At 38.3% G+C, this 24,242-nt stretch overlaps 1 protein-coding gene across 4 annotated transcripts in view; it reads right to left on the bottom strand.

Annotated features, from left to right (window-relative positions):
* Positions 1 to 24,242, bottom strand: part of DIS3L2 (DIS3 like 3'-5' exoribonuclease 2) — a 382,646-nt gene that overhangs the window by 193,905 nt on the left and 164,499 nt on the right. The window lies entirely within an intron of this gene.

The raw sequence follows: 24,242 nt of genomic DNA, 5'->3' as shown, positions 1-24,242 counted from the left end.
TCATTAGTTTCACAGTGCCTATACCTTATGTCATGCTTACTAGATTAGATCTCATGTTTTTATTTATTTCACAATTCTACTAATTTGTCCCTTAATGTTTTAAAATATTTTATCTGAACACAAAAGTAATATATGTTCACTCTAGAGAAGTTAGAAAAGAAAGAAATATACCAAGAAGAAAATTTAAATGATCTTTAATCCAGTCACCCAGCAAACGACCATTCACATTTTAAGGTACTGGTCCATTAAAAGTAAGATTGCATTTAACAGGACAGTCCTGATGCTATGAGTAGGATTCCATCTTTTAGAGGGCTGATCTCACTCTTTTATCTGTGGGACATCTACACATATATCAAAATTGATAATTCTCAATTCTTCTAAGTATTGGCATGCCATATACAGACCACAAGTCTAAAGTTAAGTGCTGAATATAGATAGTCAATAAGGAAACATGACATAAGTCTCAAAACAGCTACCTTTGTTGAGGGTGCTGGGGAGACGAGAGAAGGCTACCTCTTCCATTGCATAGGTCTACTCATCCACCACGGTGATCCAGGAATCCACCCTCAGTAATTCCTGCAAGGAGTTTAGCTCTGGCATTAGGGTCTTCTCTGGGGCCATTCAATTTCTTTGAAGAAGATTCTGTTTCCTACATAAGGGTAGATGCTTGGCTACTAGAGTTCTTAGGTACACAGTGGTGGTGTGGGACTGGGGATATGGTTGCCTTACATGCAGACTTTTAACAAATTCCCATTTTCAGCCTCACTACTGGAACATGGCAGTGGTGGCAGAACGGCTGGCCCCATTTCTCATATGCCAGCCAAGAGAGACCAGCCCACTGTTGACACATACACCTGCCCACCAGCACAGGCTCAAGGTAGCCTGTGGGTTGACCTGTGGGCTCCAGGTGGCCTGTAGGCATTCCACATACAATGGTGGCTCGGAGCAGTGCCTTCTCCTCAAATGTAGGTGGTGATCTCCCAGAAAGCACATCAAAAAGCCAAAGATAGCAAAAATACATGGGAAAAAAATAACAGAAAGCTATCTGGAAGATCCACAAATATATGAAAATTAAACAATCAATGGATTAAAGAAGAAGTACAAAGAGAATTGAAAACATTTTGAACTGAATAAAACACAACATATCAATGTTTGTAAGAAGCAGCTAAAGCAGTGCTTTGAGGGAAATTTACAGCATTAAACGCTCATATTAGAAAAGAAGAAATGTGTCAGTGACCTAAACTTCTACCTTAAAAAACTGAGAAAAGAAAAGCAAATTAGATCCCAGGTAAGCAGAAGGAAGGAAATAATAAAGAAATAAGAATCAATGAATAGAAAATGAAGAAACAATAAAGAAAACCAATAAAATCAAAAGCTGATTCTTTGAAAAGATAATAAAATAGGTAAGCTTCTGGTGAGGCTGAGCAAGAAAAATAAGGAAGAAGTTACCCATATCAGGAATGAGAGAACATTTTTATAGATCCTATGAGTATTAAAAGAATAATAAAGGAATTATGAGCGACTTTAGGCCAACAAATTCAACATCTTGGATGAAATGGGTAAACTCCTTGAAAGACGCACACTGCCTAAGACTCCTCAAGCAGATACCACTACCTAAATATTCCTTTATCTACTAAAGAAACTGAATTCATAGTTTAAAATGTTCCCACCAAGAAAAATCCAGGCCCAGATGGTTTCACTGGAGAATGCTACTAAGTCTTCAAGGAAGAATTAATACTAATTCCATAGAAACTCTTTCAGAATGCAGACTAGGACAGAACACGTCCTAACTAGTTTTATGAAGCCAGCATCACCCCGAAAACAAAATCAGACAAAGGATTCACGAGAGCAATATCCCTCGTGGAAAACAGACTTAAAATTCTTATGAAATATTAGCCAATAGAATTCAGCAATATATAAAATGATAATACAACATTCAAGACCAAGTAATTCAAGATCTGTCTGACATTCGAAAATTAATCAATTTAATCCATCAATTAGCAAACAATGAAAAAACACATACAATTATCTCAATAGAAGCAAAAAAGCATTTAACAAAATTCAACATCTATTCATGATCAAAACACTCAGCAAATGAGTAATGAACAGGAAGGTCCTCAACTTAATAGTGAAAGACTAAATGCTCTCCTCCAGATCAGGAAGACAAGGGTGTTCACTCTCACCAATAGTATTAAACATGGTATTGGAAGTCCTAGTGAGAACCATAAAGCAAGAAAAAGAAAGAAAAGGTATACACATTAGAAAGGAAGACTTCCACATTGCATGTAAGTGGACCGAAGGACTACAATTCCCGTTACAGAAGCCTCCTACTTAATGCCTGGCATCTCTTTATAGAAGACTCCTCTAACTCTAGGAAAGTAGTACACTGTGAAACTATTGTGAAAGCCAGCACACTGTATGACTTAAGACTCTGCTTCAATTCAAGACTTTGAATGTGAAGAGAATGACACAAACATAAACAGGTGCTTAGGACTCACGGCAGCTAGAGTGGTTCCCACTGAAAGTAGTGGTGGTAGCAATACCCGATGGCAATGCTGTCCTGCAAGAGCAGTGGTTGAACCATTAAAGAACTGTTGCCATTGTGGCCAAACTAATCCTGATAAAAGACTATGGTTGAACTTCTTCTTCTTGGCTTTCCAGACTGGCCTTTGTTCCTACTCATAACTTTCTCAGGACATTCAAGACTCTTACTGTTTCTATGAGCCCTTCAGTATCCTTCTAATAAATTCCTTTTCCAACCACAGTTGGTTTCTCCTGTTTGCAACCAAGAATCTAGACAGTTAAAGACTCAGGTCTCATTAATTTTAAAAATGACAGCATTATGACCTGTGTTCACTAGAATGCAGTTCCTGTTGAGGATTTGGGGAACCTACTGTCACCTCTGAAGTTTGAAGAACATTTTGGAAATTAATATTTTTTAAATTAATGGGACCTGAGTTACCTCCAGCCCATCTAAACAATTATTCTCACAGGTTCCTGAGGTTCTGTTCTCTACATCCATCTCCTAATACTAATGGGTTTGTCTGGGTTCTTGGTTGTAAGCATGAGAAACTAACTCCAGATGGAAAAGAAATTTATTGGAAAGATACCAAAGAGCTCACAGAAACAGTGAGAGACCTGGAGAACCTGAAAAGAGGGTGGAAACAAAAGAATTACATGTTCAACCTCTAAAGTCTTGATTCCAGGCTAAGATGGAAACTCAGTGACTTCCTATGTGTATCAAAAAATTATTTTGAATCTATTGCAGCTGCCAGGCTAAGACAGCAACAAAATAAATAAACAAAAATTAAAATCCGGCTTCCAGTGTCCTTGTCCCCACACTGAGCCACAGCCACCCCCCGCCTCTGCAGGAGACCCACCAATACTAGCAGGTGTGCCAATGTGATGCTGAATAAGAATGTTGAGAGAAGACCTACCACCAGTCCCTCCCATCAGGAAGCTTGCACAAGCCTCTTAGATAGCCTCATCCACCAGGGGGCAGATAGCAGAAGCAAGAAGTACTACAATTCTGCAGCCTGTGGAACGAAATCCACATTCACAGAAAGACAGACAAAATGAAAAGGCAGAAGACTATGTACCAGATGAACAAACAAGATAAAACCCCAGAAAAACAACTAAATGAAGTGGAGATAGGCAACCTTCCAAAAAAAGAATTCATAATAATGACAGATATGATGATACAGGACCTCGGAAAAAGAATGGAGGCAAAGATCGAGAAGATGCAAGAAATGTTTAACAAAGACCTAGAAGAATTAAAGAACAAACACCTAGGAGAATTAAAGAACAAACAAACAGAGATGAACAATACAGTAACTGAAATGAAAAATACACTACAAAGAATCAATAGCAGAATAACTGAGGCAGAAGAACGGATAAGTGACCTGGATGACAGAATGGTGGAATTCACTGCCACAGAACAGAAGAAAGAAAAAAGAATGAAAAGAAATGAAGACAGCCTAAGACACCTCTGGAACAACATTAAACGTATTCACATTACAGGGATCCCAGAAGGAGAAGAGAGAGAGAAAGGACCCGAGAAAATATCTGAAGAGATCATAGTTGAAAACTTCCCTAACATGGGAAAGGAAATAGCCACCCAAGTCCAGGAAGCACAGAGAGTCTCAGGCAGGATAAACCGAGGAGAAACACGCTGAGACACATAGTAATCAGACTGACAAAAACTAAAGGCAAAGAAAAATTACTGAAAGCAACAAGGGAAAAATGACAAATAACATACAAGGGAACTCCCATAAGGTTAACAGCTGATTTCTCAGCAGAAACTGTGCAGGCCAGAAGGGAGTGGCATGATATATTTAAAGTGATGAAAGGGAAGAACCTACAACCAAGATTACTCTACCCAGCAAGGACCTCATTCAGATTCGATGGAGAAATCAAAAGCTTTACAGACAAGCAAAAGCTAAGAGAATTCAGCACCACCAAATCAGCTTTACAACAAATGCTAAAGGAACATCTCTAAGTGGGAAAAACAAGAGAAGAAAAGGACCTACAAAATAAACCCATAACAACTAAGAAAATGGTAACAGGAACATACATATCAATAATGACCTTAAACATGAATGGATTAAATGCTCCAACCAGAAGACACAGGCTCGCTGAATGGATACAAAAACAAGACCCATATATATGCTGCCTACAGGACACCCACTTCAGACCTAGGGACACATACAGACTGAAAGCGAGGGGATGGAAAAAGATATTCCATGCAAATGGAAATCAAAAGAAAGATGGAGTAGCAATACTCATATCAGATAAAATAGACTTTAAAATAAAGACTGTTACAAGAGACAAGGAAGGACACTACATAATGATCAAGGGATCAATCCAAGAAGAAGATATAACAATTATAAATATATATGCACCCAACATAGGAGCACCTCAATACATAAGGCAACTGCTAACAGTTATAAAAGAGGAAACTGACAGTAACATAAAAATAGTGGGGGACTTTAACACCTCACTTACACCAATGGACAGATCATCCAAACAGAAAATTAATAAGGAAACACAAGCTTGAAATGACACAACAGACCAGATAGATTTAACTGATACTTATAGGATATTCCATCTAAAAACACCAGATTACACTTTCTTCTCAAATGCATATGGAACATTCTCCAGGATAGATCACATCTTGGGTCACAAATCAAGCCTCAGTAAATTTAAGGAAATTGAAATCATATCAAGCATCTTTTTCAGCCACAACGCTATGAGATTAGAAATCAATTACAGGGGAAAAAAATGTAAAAAACACAAACACATGGAGGCTAAACAATACGATACTAAATAACCAAGAGATCACTGAAGAAATCAAAGAGGAAATCAAAAACTACCTAGAGACAAATGACAATGAAAACATGACGATCGAAAACTTATGGGATGTAGCAAAAGCCGTACTAAGAGGGAAGTTTGTAGCAATACAATCCTACCTCAAGAAACAAGAAAAATCTCAAACAATCTAACATTACACCTAAAGGAACTAGAGAAAGAAGAACAAACAAAACCCAAAGTTAGTAGAAGGAAAGAAATCATAAAGATCAGAGCAGAAATAAATGAAACAGAAACAAAGAAAACAATAGCAAAGATCAATAAAACTAAAAGCTGGTTCTTTGAGAAGATAAACAAAATTGATAAACCTTTAGCCAGACTCATCAAGAAAAAGAGGGAGAGGACTCAAATCAATAAAATTAGAAATGAAAAAGGAGAAGTTACAACAGACATAACAGAAATAAAAAAGCATCCTAAGAGACTACTACAAGCAACTCTATGCCAATAAAATAGACAACCTGGAAGAAATGGACAAATTCTTAGAAAGGTATAACCTTCCAAGACTGAACCAGGGAGAAACAGAAAATATGAAAAGACCAATGACAAATAATGAAATTGAAACTGTGACTAAAAATCCTACAACAAACGAAAGTCCAGGACCAGATGGCTTCACAGGCGAATTCTATCAAACATTTAGAGAAGAGCTAACACCCATTCTTCTCAAACTCTTCCAAAAAATTGCAGAGGAAGGAACACTCCCAAACTCATTCTACAAGGCCACCATCACCCTGATACTAAAAGAGACAGAGATACTACAAAAAAAGAAAATTACAGACCAATATCACTGATGAATATAGATGCAAAAATCCTCAACAAAATACTAGCAAACAGAATCTAACAACGCATTAACAGGATCATACACCATGATCAAGTGGGATTTATCCCAGGGATGCATGGATTCTTCAGTATATGCAAATCAATCAATGTGATACACCATATTAACAAACTGAAGAATAAAAACCATATGATCATCTCAATAGATGCAGAGAAAGCTTTCAACAAAACTGAACACCCATTTATGATAAAAACTCTACAGAAAGTGGGCATAGAGGGAACCTACGTCAACATAATAAAGGCCATGTAAGACAAACCCATAGCAAACATCATTCTCAATGGTGAAAAACTGAAAGCATTTCCTCTACGATCAGGAACAAGACAAGGATGTCCACTCTCGCCACAATTATTCAACATAGTTTTGGAAGTCCTAGCCATGGCAATCAGAGAAGAAAAAGAAATAAAAGGAATACAAATTGGAAAAGAAGAAGTAAAACTGTCACTATTTGCACATGACATGATATCATACATAGAGAATCCTAAAGAAGCCACCAGAAAACTACTAGAGCTAATCAATGAATTTGGTAAAGTTGCAGGATACAAAATTAATGCACAGAAATCTCTTGCACTCCTATACACTAACAACAAAACACCAGAAAGAGAAATTAAGGAAACAATCCCATTCACCATTGCAACAAAAAGAATAAAATACCTAGGAATAAACCCACCTAAGGAGGTAAAAGACCTGCACTCAGAAAACTATAAGACACTGATGAAAGAAATCAAAGATGACACAGACAGATGGAGAGATATACCATGTTCTTGGACTGGAAGAATCAATATTGTGAAAATGACTATACTACCCAAAGCAATCTACAGATTCAGTGCAATCCCTATCAAATTACCAGTGGCCTTTTTTTCCAGAATTAGAACAAATATCTTAAAATTTGTATGGAGACGTAAGACCCCAAATAGCCAAAGCAGTCTTGAGGGAAAAAAAAAACGTAGTTGGAGGAATCAGACTCCCTGACTTCAGACTATACTACAAAGCTACAGTAATCAAGACAATGTGGTACTGGCACAAAAACAGAAATATAGATCAATGGAACGGACAGAAAGCCAGAGATAAACCCACATACCTATGGTCAACTAATCTATGACAAAGGAGGCAAAGATATACAATGGAGAAAAGACAGTCTCTTCAATAAGTGGTGCTGGGAAAACTGGACAGCTACATGTAAAAGGATGAAATTAGAACACTCCCTAACACACACCATACACAAAAATAAACTCAAAATGGATTATAGACCTAAATGTAAGACCGGACACTATAAAACTCTTAGAGGAAAACATAGGAGGAACACACTTTGACATAAATCACAGCAAGATCTTTTTTGATCCACCTTCTAGAGTAATGGAGATAAAAACAAAAATAAACAAATGGGACCTAATGAAACTTAAAAGCTTTTGCACAGCAAAGGAAACTACAAACAAGATGAAAAGACAATCCTCAGAATGGGATAAAATATTTGCAAACAAATCAACGGGCAAAAGATTAATGTCCAAAATATATAAACAGATCATGCAGCTCAATATTAAAAAACAAAACCCAATCCATAAATGGGCAGGAGACCTAAATAGACATTTCTCCAAAGAAGACATACAGATGGCCAAGAAGCACATGAAAAGCTGCTCAACATCACTAATGATTAGAGAAATGCAAATCAAAACTACAATGAGGTATCACCTCACACCGGTGAGAATGGGCATCATCAGAAAACCTACAAACAACAAATGCTGGAGAGGGTGTGGAGAAAAGGGAACCCTCTTGCACTGTTGGTGGGAAGGTAAATTGATACAGCCACTATGGAGAACAATACGGAGGTTCCTTAAAAAACTAAAAATAGAATTACCATATGGCCCAGCAATCCCACTACTGGGCATATACCCAGAGAAAACCATAATTCAAAAAGACACATGCACCCCAACGTTCACTGCAGCACTATTTACAATAGCCAGCTCATGGAAGCAACCTAAATGCCCATCAACAGATGAATGGATAAAGAAGATGTGGTACAAATATACAATGGAATATTACTCAGCTGTAAAGAGGAATGAAAGTGGGTCATTTGTTGAGACGTGGCTGGACCTAGCAACTGTCATACAAAGTGACGTAAGCCAGAAGGAGAAAAACAAATATTGTATATTAATGCATATATGTGGAATCTAGCAAAATGGTACAGATGAACCAGTTTGCAAGGCAGAAATAGAGACACAAATGTAGAGAACAAATGTATGGACATCAAGGGGGGAAAGTGGCAGGGCGGGTGGTGGTGGTGGTGGAGGGATGAACTGGGAGGTTGGGATTGACATATATACACTAATATGTATAAAATAGATAACTAATAAGAACCTGCTGTATAAAAAATAAATAAATAAAATAAAATAAATAAAAGACCCCCAAAACAATAAATAAATAAATAAATAAAAATCCGAGGGTGATAAGTCACTATATTGTTGAATTCAGAGTCTTACTAAGTCTCTTACATGAAGAGTAGGAGTACTAATCAGAAAGGGTAAGACTCAAGAGAACCAAACCATATATATATATTTTTTTTTCATATATGTATATACATAGAAATACAAGATTGGGAAACACAAGATATAGGAAGATGCAGAAAGGTCTGAGTACCTTGGATGGCTAGTTCTAACTGACCTTTCACTGTCACAAGTCATAAATGGACTATGATAGCATATCCATCCTAAGCAGTGGTCTGTGAAAAGACAGTAGAGCAGAAACTTCCTCCCTGCAGGCAGAACTTCAAGCAATATATCCATGGTCTACTTTGGCTGAGGAAAGATGGCCTGACGGGCAGAGGCTACATGTTGAACCAGATGGATAGGGACCTAAAAGAAGAAGGATTGGCGGACTGGTGACAAAGACATCTGGGGAACAGACATGGAGACACGGGCCAATTGCAATGGGCCCAGAGTATGATTATTTGTATTCCATGAGAAGGGTCAGCAAAAGACTCCCACTGTGGAAGCAAGATGACCTTGAGAATGTCAACCAACCCCCTTCCCCAGGCACTGCAGTGCTCTCTCAGTGGGCATAAGAACAAAGTACCTGGTGACAGGAAATGAGCTCCACAGCATGAGCTTCCTCTCACTAATGCTAACCAACCCTTACAGGATGCCAGCTGTCCAGCAGCAGCAACCAACTCTGTGCCCCTGATACAGAACCACGGCAGGAGGACCCAGCAACCAGCTGATAGCAGATTTAGTTCACTGAGTTCTTCTATGATGAAGAGGACAGTAATCTTTCTCCATTAAAAGAAACACTAATTCTGGGTTTGGGTTTGCTGTCTTCATTTGTTCTACCCACCTTGCTTATAAACACCACAGTCCATAGATTTACCAAATACTGTTTAAGCTATTATGTTACCTCACTCAGTACTGTTTGTAATCAAGAATTTCACCTTACAGAAGTAGAGAAGTCCACTGAATTCACTGATTAGAATGATGTATAGCGTACTGACGGGCTAAATCGGGAGGTAACATCTTATGAGGTTGGGATATAACGTTGCTTTTATTATTCGAGAGTTGTGCACATCGCCTGGGGACCAAGAGTACAAGGAAGGGGTTGGGCCTTTCACTGTCATACTTAAGACTCACTCACAGTAACACTCACTTCTACATTTGAGAGACTTTAGTACCTCTGAGGACTGTTGTGATTTCTCTGAATTCAAAGCTAAGACTCTAAGAATCCCAACGGATTTATTAACAAGGCATGAAATATACTTCCTACTTCCCTCCTGGAAAGAACAATGTGCAATTCGAGTCAGCTGAGAGATGACTCAGAAGTAAGGGTTCAAGAATGGCAAGTAATGATATAAAGAGGTTAATCGTATATTATGTTGATCCATATGAAATTACCAATATATCTGACCATTTTTTACCTATAAAACACAATTTCACATGATTCTCTCCTACAGTATTTTAAAAAAACATGTAAAATAATTAACCATACATATAATCCAACAGCATACACAGTTTTTGGAAGAAGTATAAACAACAAAGTAGATCATATAGAGCTTATTAGAGAATTAAACTAATATGAAAAGAAACACATTCTAATATGTGGGTAGGAGTCTCAGTAACAGTCTTTGTGAGGCAGACTTAAAACACAGCGGCCATCCTACTCCTACTTGGTGAGACTGAAGTGGCCAAAAATGATCATCTTATGCTTGTTAATGGAGGGCTTAAACACCTGAACAAACAGCATTTTATAATATCCAACTTAAAAACTATAATGCTAAAATCTAAGAACTCATTATTTAAAGATGCGGGGCGGGGGGGAAGGTGGGGAGAGGAGCCATTCCAGGTGTTCCATTACAAAAAATACTGCCTGTAAAAAGGAAGAAAAGAACAAGCAAGGGAAATGGCAGAAGGAGAAAACATACTTTATAAGTAAACAGACACAGAAATGACTATCTTGACCAAAGATATTAGCAAGAACTCAAAAATTTATGAAAATATCACCACTAAAGAAGAGCTCAAAGCAAAGATCCAAGTGCATACAAAATAAATAAATTTCACAAAAGGAAATAAAAACTAGTGTGTTAGACCTAGGAAACAGGAAATAAGTAGAAAAGAAAAACAAAACCATCATAGAAATGAAAAGTCATACGGCAGATAACTAATGAAGAACTGACACTATTTGAAAAAAAATAAGGATCATAGAGAAAAGTCTGAGAGAAGTGGGAAAAAATGAAATTGGAACGTACTAAGAGTATAAAAAGATTATAGGGAAAACAGATATGAAAGGTAGGTGATGGAGATCAAACATTGGCATAACTAATATTCCTGAAGGAAGGAACTGCATATATGAAATAGAAAACATTTTCAAAAATATCACTAAGACAACTTTCCTGAAATAAAAGAAATTTTACAGACAGAAAGGGTATATACCATGTCTCAGGAAAAACTAATACAGAAAATTACCACTGAAGTTAGTGGACTTTAAAGATTAAGATTTTTAAATGCAAGAACTCACAGAATGTAATTCTCACAAACCATTTCTGAAGGACTGCTAGATAAAGACGACAGCCTACCAAGAAATGGAGCAATTTCTCCAAAAAGAAGACTAGTGCTGAGTACTGAATCCACTTCTTTTGGGATGGAAAGGTGAAAGGAAAGGAGAACAAAAGTAAGCAGGTGATGATGGACCTAATATTCATCAGAACAAGTCATGTCAGTCATTAGATCTTTGCTGAAATTTAAAGGGAAAAAAAAAAAAAACCCTGTCTTTTATCTTATTTAATTTTATTGCTGCTTTCTGTTCTGGCAAAATTTTTTCACCAGGCTCTATTCTGAGTCCAAATAATCTTGATTTGTTCATTGAAATTATAACATGGCCTATAAAAACAAAATTATATTTTGATTAGGGCCTCCAAATGTGATCAATGACTCCAAGTTTCTATTAGTAGTAATTAACATTTATTTTACTAAGTTGCAGAGAATGTTTCTCAAATATCATATTTAAATAAATATATTATAGGTTTTCACTAAAGATGCATTTGATAGTAGCATAGACTAGATAGCTTGCAGGAGATAAAAATCTAACAGGTCAGCAATAAGAGCTCATGTATTCAGACCTTAGATGCCCCAGAAAGAATCATATGTAGTCTACTTATAAATTCTGCCATCACTCTAAAAACCAAAATACCTTGGGATCTAAACAAAAGCAGAAGCTAGTAAGGAACTGACCTACACATTGTGTATTTCTCTTACAGAAGGATTTGTTTTATATTTTTATTTCAGTGTAAATTTTATTTTAAATGAATACTGAAAGTAACTTTCCCTTTCACGTGTTACAGTTCAAATATTACAACTTTCTAAGCAGTTTCTGTCTTCTATTCACTGCCTGAAAAGATGGTAACAGCTGCTTTAGGACAACTATGATTCAATGTTGCATCAAAATGTCTAGCCAGGGGCTTCTCTCGTAGCACAGTGGATAAGAATCCGCCTGCCAATGCAGGGTACACAGGTTCAATCCCTGGTCCGGGAAGATCCCACATGCCGCGGAGCAACCAAGCCTGTGCACCACAACTACTGAGCCTGCGCTCTAGAGTCCATGAGCCACAGCTACTGAAGCCCACGCGCCTAGAGCCCGTGCCCTGCAACAAGAGAAGCCACTGCAATGAGAAGCCCGCGCACCACAACGAAGAGTAGCCCCTGCTCGCCGCAACTAGAGAGAGCCTGCGTGCAGCAATGAAGACCCAATGCAGCCAATAAATAAATAAATATATTTTTTAAATGGCCAATTCTCTTAAAAAGCAACCTACTCTGCACTAAAATATGTCCTTCAAAAATAACTTGGGGGACTTCCCTGGTGGCACAGTGGTTAAGAATCCGCCTGCCAATGCAGGGGACACGGGTTCGACATGGGTTCAAGCCCTGGTCCAGGAAGATCCCACATGCCGCAGAGCAACTAAGCCCGTGCACTACAACTCCTGAGCCTGCTCTCTAGAGCCCATGAGACACAACTACTGAAGCCTGCGGGCCTAGAGCCTGTGCTCCGCGACAAGAGAAGCCACTGCAGTGAGAAGCCCGCGCACCACAACTAAGAGTAGCCCCTGCTTGCCCCAACTAGAGAAAGCCCGGGCACAGCAACGAAGACCCAACACAGCCGAAAATAAAGAAATTAATTAATTTAAAAAAATAAAAAGTTATGATTGATAAAGAATTTAGAAAAACAAAAACAAAAACAAATAACTTGGAAACTCTCACAGCCAAGAGGACCCTAAAGAGACATGACAACTAAATGTGATATACAGGTATTCTAAATGGGAGCCCTGAACAGAGAAAGGATGTTAGATTTTTTTCAAATCAAGGATTTCTGAATAAAGGTATGGACCCTAGTTAATAATAACATATTAGTTTTGGTTCATTAACTGTAACGAATGAACCATACTACATGATAACAATAGGGGAAACTAGGTGCGGCGGTATATGAGAACTCTCTGTACCACCTTGACAATTTTTCTGTAAATATGAAACTGTTCTAAAAAATAAAACTGAGACAAATGAGTAAAAGAAGTTATCTATATTTCCACTAATAGGAAAATGATAAACCGAACCTTGGTATATTTGTTCAATTGATTATTATGCATTTAAAAAATAATTCTGAAAATGTAGCAACATAAAAATGACTATGACATAAAGTAAAAAAATAAAATGTATTTAGGAATAGTATAATTTAACTATGTAAAAACATTTATGAAAAGATTAAAAAGGAATGGCGTTAATTTTTTTTAGAGAAAAAGGATTATGAGTGACTATTTTCTCTATTTTCTAAACTTCCTTTAATGTTGTAACATTTTTAATTTAAAAATTATAGAAACATTTATTATAATGAAACTATGGTGCCCAGTGCTGGTTGCCTAACCAACATTCAATCCCCTCTTCCTCTTTCCTAATAGAAACCTAATCTTCTTCATAGAGGGAACTCATCTCATCTTTAGATCTTCATTATTCTAATAAAATCAGAGCATAGCTCCCCTGGAGACCATAATTGACATCATGGTTGGACAGAATTTCCCCCTTCCTTGTTTGATGTGATCAAGAAAGCATGCATCTTGACTACACTGGCAGCCATCTTCACAGCCATAGAGAATCCACTGCTAGATCACTGAAAACAGCAAAGGGCAATCTGATAATATCAAGTCACTGACTATACTAGGCCTGAAGCCCGCACAACCTCTGGATTCCCACTTATGTGAGATAATATATTCTCTTATTATTTAAGTCACTTTGGGTCAGGGTTTTCTATCACTTGGTGCTAAAAGCATCCTAACTAACATAAAAATATTTTAAAATATCTTCCATGAGAAGCAAACTTTCCTTTCCTTCCCTTCACTCTGCAACAGAAAATATAAAGCTCTTATTACCAAAAATAAAATCTCAGGACTGTTCACATCATATATCTTGTAGATATTCAGTACACACTGACATGGTACGGTTGGTTCTAGAGCATAAAAATACTTAATGGCTCCTTCCTTAAGCAATGTATTTCTATCTTAAAGCCACTCCCTTCATGATTTCCATGTTGAACCAGGCCCCCCAAAAATAAAACAAGCTCATTTCACCTTCATGGAATATAGCAGCAAGACCAAGAAGTCATCCCTTCCCCAGAGCAGATCTCTCTCCTCAGTATTATCACTCTCCTTTGATTATATCTCCTTTCTGGCACATGCCTCTTTCTAGCTGTGTAATAGTGGTTTAGGTATTGTACATCTCTGATTTATTATAGATGAGGAGAATCATCCTAAAGAGAATAAACATTTCTTTGTTTCTGTATCTTACACTGATGCTTGTTCATCTTAAGTGCCCAATACATGATGGTTGAATAAATAAATAAACAAATTAATGCTCTTGAGCCTGGAAAAAAGGCATTCTATTCCTCCTTGAAACTCCAAAGGAAAACTAAGAAAACTGAAGATGGTAAAAAAATAAATAAAACCCAAAACAAGGATCTAGGTAAACACTTGAGTCCTTTAATAACCAGCTGCCACATTAGCAAAGTTATTAATACTAATATCAAAAAAATCAGGAACAAGAAAAAAATGCCTGCTACTATTTTTTTCACTCAAAATTGAACTGTCATTACTCATTTGTGTGGAAAATATCTCCTTCCCAATTGTGAGTTGCCAGTTCAGGAAGATTTGAAAAAGAAATAAAAGTTTTAGGGATTTGAAATGAAGAAACAAATCTGTTTACCAATGATATGATTATCTACATTAAAAATCCAAAGGAAACTATACCCAAAGTATTAAAATTAATAAGGGGATTTAGCAAGGTATCTGGATAAAGAATTAATATACAAAAATTAACTGTAATTTTATATACCAGCACGAAAAAGTTAGAAAATGCAACTTAAAGTGGCTGTTCTTCAGAAGTCAACATTAACAACACGAAAAGACAACTCTTAAACCAAGGAAAAGATATTTTCCATATTATTAACTGCTAAAAGACTACTTTCTAGAATATTTTTTGAACTCCAAAAAAAAAAAAAATCAAATGACAAACAGCTCAGTTAAAAAAGAATGCTAAAATGAGTGAGTGAAAGTTTAAGCAAAAAGAGAATTGCAGAGTTTCAAAAAATATCTCCCAGAATATAGTATAATATTTACAAGGGAAAATAGTAAGTTAGGAATTCTGGCAGATACCATCTTAGCCAAGTGATCAAGGTTAACTTCACCAGTATACATACTGACATCACGTACGCCCTGATATGATGTACATCACTTTGTGGTATCCTTCCCAATAATGCTTAATCTCAGTCTAATCATGAGAAGACATAAGACAAACCCAAACTGAGAAACATTCAAAATCACTGACCAGTACTCTTCAAAAGTGTCAAGGTCATGAAAGACAAGGCTGAGGAATTATCACAAATTGGAAAAACTACAGTGACATGACAACTGCAATGTAGGATCCTGGAACAGATACTCAAACAGAAAAAGGAGGTTAGTGGAAAACCTGATAAGATCTGAATAAATTCTACACTTTATTTAACAGTATTGTACCAAAGTTAATGTCTTAGTTTTGGTAAATATTCTATGATAATATAAAGATGTTCACATAAGGAGAAGCTGGGTAAAAGGGATACAGGAACTCTCTGTACCATTTTTGCAATTTTAAATCTAAATTATCAAAACAAAAAATTAACTGTGAAAAAAATGAGTAAAACCATTAAAGATAATCTCTAGGAGAGGAAACATAATGACCATAAATATATGAAAAGGTGCGCAATCTCATCAGTAATTAGGAAAATACAAATCGAAATCACAGTGAGATACCATTTTACATCCACTTGTTTGGCAAAAACTGAAGAGTCTAACAATATCACTTGTTGATAAGAATGTGAAGCAATGGAGTTTAAACACTGCTGGTAGGACTAAAAATGGGTACAGCCACTTTGGAAAATGATCTGGCTGTAAAGTTGTAAAGTTAAACATACACATATGTATCACAGATGATGCAGTAATTTTACTCTTAAGTAGAGTCTACAGAAACCAGTTAGTAAGCACTGGAATGTTCACAGGAGCATTGTTTATAATAGCAAAACCTTCAGTTCAACCCAAACATGCACTGCTAGATAAACAAATTATAGTATATTTCAGGGAACAGAAATATTATGAATTAAAATGAATGAAATATATGAATATATCTTGGAAACATAATGTTAAATGAAAAAAAAGCAAGTCGCAGAAGAATCTGCATAGCATGGTATTTTTTATAAGGTTCAAAACCAAGCAAATCTAACACTTTCAGGGATATAAATATGGGTAAATTATAAAGAAAAGTAGATGTTTGAGACAGTGGTTACCTCCTGGGAAAAAATTAGGGGTTAGGACAGAGAGGAACACACAGGGAGCTTCAACAGTATTGTGACAGATTTCTTAATCTGGGTGGCGAGTTCGAGGGTTGGTTTAAATACAAGAATTCAAAAATTACATAAGTGTTACATGTATTCTTTTATCTGTGAAACATACTTTGCAATTAATATTAATAAATATTTTTTAAATAAAGGAACCTCATTTTATTTATTTCTTTCTGTATATATGTCTGCACTGGGCCTTTGTTGCTGTGTGTGGGCTTTCTCTAGTTGTGGAGAGCGGGGGCTAGTCTTTGTTGTGGTGCGCAGGCTTCTCACTGCGGTGGCTTCTCTTGTTGCAGAGCATGGGCTCTAGGCGTGCAGGCTTCAGCAGTTGTGGCACATGGGCTCAGCAGTTGTGGCTCACAGGCTCTAGAGCCGCAGGCTCAGTAGCTGTGGCGCACGGGCTTAGTTGCTCCGCCAGTGCCCCACAACTACTTCCTGGGATCTTCCTGGACCAGGGCTCAAACCCGTGTCCCCTGCATTGGCAGGCGGATTCTTAACCACTGAACCACCAGGGAAGTCCAATAAATATTTTAAAACAATATTTTAGACAAATATATACCCAACCCTTAATAGTGATTATTTCAGGGGATGAAATTCTGGAAAATTTTCACTTTCTATAGCACATGTTTTAAATAATCTTAATATCAAATATATAATGAGTATGTATTGGAAAAAACTGCAATTTTAAAAAAATTTCGATACTGCAATAACAAATAGTTGTGAGACAGAAAGTTCTCCTCATCAGAATAATTTATAATGATCACTACCTCAATTTTTTTCACTCACCGGAGATCCTCCACAAATACTGTTCCCATTCACAACCCATGCTGTTACAACTGGGTTCTACTGTAAGATTAATCAGGACAGGGCTGAAACATTCCCAGCTTCTTACACTTGGGAGTTGTGTGTATGTGCAAACATTCTCAACAAATAAGTATTAGGTCCACTGTTCCGCGTAATGTGCTAGTAAAAACCTTACTGAGGGAAGGGGCCAGCTACAGATAGAAGAAATTAAGACAGGAAAGTCCTTCGAATTGGTCTCTGTGCCTTAAAGAAAGTAGGAACACTTAACAGTCAACGTTAGTGTTGCAAGCCATTCATCCTCCTTGCTCTACCACATAGCCTCATGAAGTTCTAGCCTTAAAAGTAGGCTAGGGCTTCCCTGGTGGCGCAGTGGTTGAGAGTCCGCCTGCCGATGCAGGGGACACGGGTTCGTGCCCCGGTCCGGGAGGATCCCACATGCCGCAGAGCGGCTGGGCCCGTGAGCCATGGCCGCTGAGCCTGCGCGTCCGGAGCTTGTGCTCCGCAACGGGAGAGGCGACAACGGTGAGAGGCCCGCGTACCGCAAAAAAAAAAAAAAAAAAATGTAGGCTATACACAGGAAGGCCTGAGTGATTATCACTATCATTATCGCTCTCGCATAAATGCTTTCACGCATATTGGCCTATGTTGGAAACCCCATGCAAACAGATACAATGGTATATCAGATCCCTGAGAACCTGCAAGTGGAGAACAATCAAACATGGCCACACCCAGAGCGTCAGTAAAAATACGCAGTGAAAACAAAGTATGGCAAATACTTGAGCTGTATATTTTAGGTATTATTTTCTATAATCAGGAGGAAAGAACATATTATTTCCCTTTTTCTGGCTCAGTATTATGATGCAGCAGAAGGCAGCAAGTAAGGAATTGGGGACTTTTAAAAAAAAGTGTGGGCAGTTCCGTGATGACAGAATGTGGAAAAGAAGCAAGGCTCAATAACACTGACTGATTTGAGGGAAGGCCCTAAAGATTGAGAGTGAAGAGCTTAATGTCAACGTGAAGGGAGCAAAGAGGAGGCTGAAAGCTTTAAAGGAGTAAAAGAGAAGGCTGATAGTAGCTACGGTTCTCTAATATTTTAAAATAATTTTTTTTTTTTTTTTTTTTTTTTTTGGTACATGGGCCTCTCCGTGCTGTGGCTTCTCCTGTTGCGGAGCACAGGCTCCGGATGCACAGGCTCAGCGGCCATGGCTCACGGGCCTAGCCGCTCTGAGGCATGTGGGATCCTCCCGGACCGGGACACGAACCCGTGTCCCCTGCATCGGCAGGCGGACTCTCAACCACTGCGCCACCCGGGAAGCCCTAAAATAATATTTTCAAGAAGACTGTGGATGAAGCTGTCAACCATGGAAGAAGGGTTAATGATTGCACGTGGTACAAGGAAGGAACAATCTGGAACCAAAGCCTGCATCAGGACCACTCTCCTCCATTCCTTTTACTTTTGCTCTGTTTTGACCAAGATGCTCTCAATGTTGAAGACATTAGCTTTTACCAAAGCGGATCCTTCCAGGCCACCAGGTGGAGCCCAACCGTCACAAAAAAGAGCCCCCTCCTCAGCCTGATTTGCTTTTTGTCTACCAGCCAAGCTAGAGCCATACCCCCCCGCCCCGCCCCGAAAAGGATTTATAAAGTCTAAGTTTGGTAATACAAGTTTTTAGGATTACATAACACAGCCTCTTCCTCAGAAGAGTCTTCAGGTACGAACATTCTCTTGAAAAGGTGAAATACTCTTTACACAGGGGGAAGGACTAGCTAGAGCTATTTTTCAATTTGCAAATCTTGTAGGCTATGCCTCAATGAAACAAACTAACTTATCCTGTTGGTTTTTTCTACCAACCTAGTTACTGTTTCATTTTCCTAAATACAGTTTAATGTAATTTAATGACCACCTCCCCACTTCATATCTACCTCATAAGAAATTCAGTATCTATCAAACCTGAATGGAATAGTAAAAGTATTTGCTTCTGTTAGTCAACAAATATTTCTGATTGTCTGATCCCTGACACCTTATAGGTGCAAAGGTGGGAGTTGAAGAAGATACCAGAACAGACCCCCTTCCCCATCAGCCACTTCTTCCCCACCACACACACTGTCAATCAGAACTTCCCTTCCTCTCCTTTCACCTCACCCAGTCTCTCTCTCCAGTGGAAGCTGCTGTCTTGGAAGCTGCTGTCTTTGATTCTCTTAAAATGAGCAGTACTATGACATTAAGCCTAGACAATCCACGTTCAACCAAAAATTTCTCAACCCTGCTATACATGCACCGACCTATTCATTTTCCTCCTTCCCATCCCTTGAAGCTACCAAAGTTTGCTAGAGAAAGTAATATAAATATGTCAGTTTGCTCTAGGTCAATTCATGTCATAGATCTTTAGTTAGTCTTCAGTGTTGCCAAGAAACACTATTATGTTTTTCACAGTAGCTGCTGTAAAACTTTTCCATTTTCTTCAAGATTTATCCTTAAATATTCCAGAAGAAGAAACCATGATAAATCTAGGAGAAAGTGACCTTGATATCTCCATGTGCATGACATCCTGGAAGAGAAGGCTGGGACTGTAAGCTCTATACTTTAGGATAGCAGATCTCACAAAGGTCTGAGAAAGTATAAGCATGAATTCCACTGCAAGAGTTTCTAAAGGGAAGGATGATTTAAGAGAGTTGAGAAGCTCTTAAAACTATAAGTCTGATTATACAATTACAAATCATTCCAGCAAGGAAGCCAATGTGGCTTTTTAAGTATCTTGGACAAGAATCTAGTACTAAATATAATAAATACTAAATATGTTGTGATGCAGAACAAAAAGCAGTGATCCCGAAAAGCCAGTAAGGGTTCACTAAGAACAGATTACCTTTAGATTTTTGATAGCATTACAGGACTAAGGTTCATCAAAGTGTGGCATGTAATTATGTATAGAGGTGAATAAGGTTCAACTGAAATCTCTCAGGGAAATTCCAAGAACAAGATAAAAAATAACTTTTAACAACTAGAGGTCTCTAGTATTGTAATTCTCTTTGGGCTGCCCTTAACTCGAGGCACCAAAGTGCCACTGGGAGTGCGAGAGAAGCAATGCTTACACTGAAGGGGGCACCGAGACCGATGGCCTCCTGCAGGCCCCTTCCAAAGCTACTGAAATTATACATTCTATTAATGTGCACATGCTACTTAACCTTTTTGTTAAAGATTCTAAATGTGGGGTTCTCCACCTGCAGTTATATACTGACTGTATATTGTTACCAAGTGTTGATTTTGAAACCACAGAACCTGGTTCTTATCACTTTCTGTTCTAAACCACTCCTGGGTTTTCTAGCTTGATTTATGGTACAACATCTTCCTAGTCAACATGGCTGAAGACCTTGGGGTCATCAAATCATTTTCATCTACCCATCTGACCAGCCAGCAAACACTCACTGAGTATCCTTGTCCTAAAGAAGTTCATGGCCAAGTAAATAACTTACATAAGCAATTACAATACAAACAGATGAGAGCTTTAAGAGTGGTATTATTAGAAACTATGGGAGCACCCGTGACGGAGGACTCAGTCAGGGGACATTTTCCGAGTAGACGACTGAGTTAAGTTTAAAAGTTGAGTATTTCACTAAATAAACACTGGGGAGAGGAGAAAGCCGCTGCTGGGAAAGGAAGTGTAGTGTGCAGAAGTCTGGAGCTAGGAACACAGTTAGCAATGAAACGGCAAGCAATGAGGCATAAGTGAAGGGAACAGTCGGAGATGAAGTTGTCCTTGATGAATCGTCATTAAATGCCACCATCTAACCAATCACGCAAGTCAGAGGCCTGAGAGTTCATTCAAGGTTCTCTTTCTCTTTCATGCCCCACTCCCCATTGGTTAACATGTCTGAGAAGATTTGCCTTCTTCATCTCCCCTGACTCTTTCCATTCCTTTTGCTTCCCTCACTGCAGCTCCTTTACTCCAGGTTCTCCCATCTCACCTTAGTGCGACAGCCTACTGCTTGCTTTCAGTCATGGCCCTTCCCACCCACTCTGGACTCTGAATCAGAGTGATCTTTTAGCAAACAGGCTTCCACTCTCCCAGAAACAACCCTGGATTTCCCCCTTCATCCACCTCCTCTAAGCTTCCAGAAAATTATTTTATTCCTACGGAAGAGCTTACAACACTCTGCTTTGTACCACAGCTAGAGCTCAAAGAGACAGGCCATTCAGTCCATCTGCTTCACCCACACTCTTTGCCAGAGAGTTGAGTCCCCCAGTCCCTGATAATGGGGCAGTGGATCGCAGGACCTCGGACCCCTACCTCTGTTTAAAACTATTAGGGAGATAACTGTCTCAATAGACCAATAAAGATCTTCTACCCTAGGAATTCTGTATTGTGCTCTAGACTACAGTGTGTGACCTGCAGAGGACTGGCAGTATCATTTGGGGGCCACGTATGCTATCAAGCAGGTAAATGGCTACTGTGTAGAAAAAAGCAGACTGAAACAACTCATGTGCAGAAAGGGGTAGAGAAAAGATACTACATGGTGGCCGGACTGGTCAGGGTGGTTGAGAGAGAAGCTGTGACTCCTTTGCCACCTTGTTAGTTCTGAGCTCCTCATGAGACCTGCCTAGGCTTACTGCCCTGGGTTTTAGGTGAACCACCAATGTCTTGTATTAATCACCACTTTTATTTAAATTAGATCAAGTAGGATTCCATTTCTTAGAATCAGATTAATCCTATGACATTTATGTAAACTCCTTCTGCATTAGGTTATCATTTCTTTAAATAAAGAAACCACAGCTTGTTTACCTTTGTATTTCTCACATAATACAGCAGTGACTTACACATATGATTAACACCTGTCTTTGTGAACTGAATTTAACTACAGAAGAAGTAAATGACTTTGGACTTGAATAATCAGTAGCAATTATATAGGCAGAAGTTCAATAATTTTTAACGGTAGAGTGTTGGGGCAGGGAAGAAATTCAAAAGAAAGGTTAAACCTGGTTTTTAGGCATGGTTTCTATGGTTTCACATTCATACCCAGAGCAAGTACTACCTTCACGCTCCGGGTCAGATGAGAGAGGCAAAGATGGCAAAGATGAGAGAGGAAACCCACGCGGTCACAGCACAGCATGTTCTGACTGGAAAACGGTGACCTCAGCTCCTAAAGATCAGTAACAGATAGCCAGAACAAAATAGCAAGGCGACCACCAACAGGCAACAGCTGCAGCACGCACCCCTCACGAGACACATGTCAGCTGAGAACTTCATCATGAAAACCCGCCACGTTTTACTTCTTGAGATAAATTTTCTCTTTTCCACAAAGATTTTAAAAGGCTTATTTCCATAAAAGACAATTTTTAATGTCTTTATAGTAAAAAGGTGGAGGAAAAGCACAGTTTTCCATCTAAGTATGAGAATCTTTAAACTTCTGCATTTTGAAAAATAGATGATTAATATATGGTTATTATTTTAAAATATTCTTTCTTTAGATTCAGAGAATGTCCTTGCTGCTTCAAAGGCCTGAACCCTTTTTTGATTATTGTGGTACTTTACCCACAAGAAAAGAGTTCTTGATGAAGTAAGGGAGCATCTGTTAAAAAAAAAAAAAAAAAAAAAAAAAAAAGCACCTGAAGGGCCATCTGAGTAATAAGAGAAACTCATTCTGTGAAGATTTCCTGACTACACCCTTACAGCTCAAAAACTAAGGAAACAGCCCAATCAAGTATACACAATGGGATATGACAGAAAGGCAGATACAGGACAAGGCTGGATTTCCTGCCTTCATGTGAAAGTGTTCCCTTTGCACTGCCAAGCAGAGTGCGGTGGGCACAATCACCAGGCGCCAGGTGGCAAAGCCATTATCGAGCCTTTTGAGTGGATGGTGAGAAACTGGCAAGCCGCTGAGAAGGGCTATTTAGGGCTCAAGGGGTTGACGTCACTTGGATAATGAGTTAGGCTTCAGAATGATGACATTGCAATCCCACCACTTGAGAGCAAAAAAGAAAGTGCAACTGTTCCTGAGTGGCTCTGAGATCATATAAATCACAGTGATCTTCATATCACCGAGAAAGTGGCCCAGGATAGTATTTCTTACATTGCATTAGGACACACAGATTGGATTTGGTTTACTTCACTAACCATAAAAGGCTAAGCAGAAAATAAACCTCATCAAAGCAGCACACTGTGGCCATCCATTCAGTGTCGGCACTCATAACCACGGAACATTCCCAGGAAGGTCCATCCTGTACAAGTTAGATGACCAACAAGCAAGTCACCAAATTAGACTAAAAGCAGTGTCAGAGCAAATTTTTCTAGCTTGTTTGTCTTTATTTTCATTTCCTAAAATGAAACCTAAGCATAAACCAGACACCATCTATAATAAAGGGCTACAGATGTAGCTAAAACTTAATACCACTTCTCTTTCAAAATGAATACCAATTGTAAGAAGGAAACAGGCACAGCATTTGATCGAACAGCTAGGTCCAGCAGTTTCTTCAGATTACAAGGAAATGGCTATCCATGAGGCTCTGTGGCTATATAATCTATATTTAAGTTAGACTGGTTTCTAAAAGCTTCCCTAAAAACATGGTACCTTTCCCTGTTTACAGTACGGTAATTTAATGTTTAATGCCATAAGTGAAACCTCTGAAGGATCAATACCAAAAAAGCACATCATTCAAACATACCTTGACATTCATATTTTAAAGCATGGGAGACTGAGGTCCCATGAATACACCTGGAATTTCACATATTTTAACACTAGTGTCTGAAAGGAGGGGTCTGATTGTTTGATACAATGAATTCTTTGCAAGTTCACAAGTACAAACAGGATTCATAACATAACAGGAAATAAGCAGAGGTTCAGAATGTGCTTA

The sequence above is a fragment of the Mesoplodon bidens genome (genome assembly GCF_964165515.1).
Source record: "Mesoplodon bidens genome assembly, chromosome: 8".
NCBI lineage: Eukaryota > Metazoa > Chordata > Mammalia > Artiodactyla > Ziphiidae > Mesoplodon > Mesoplodon bidens.
The sequence above is the reverse complement of the archived record's forward strand: the minus strand, read 5'-3'. Positions and strand labels throughout refer to the sequence as shown.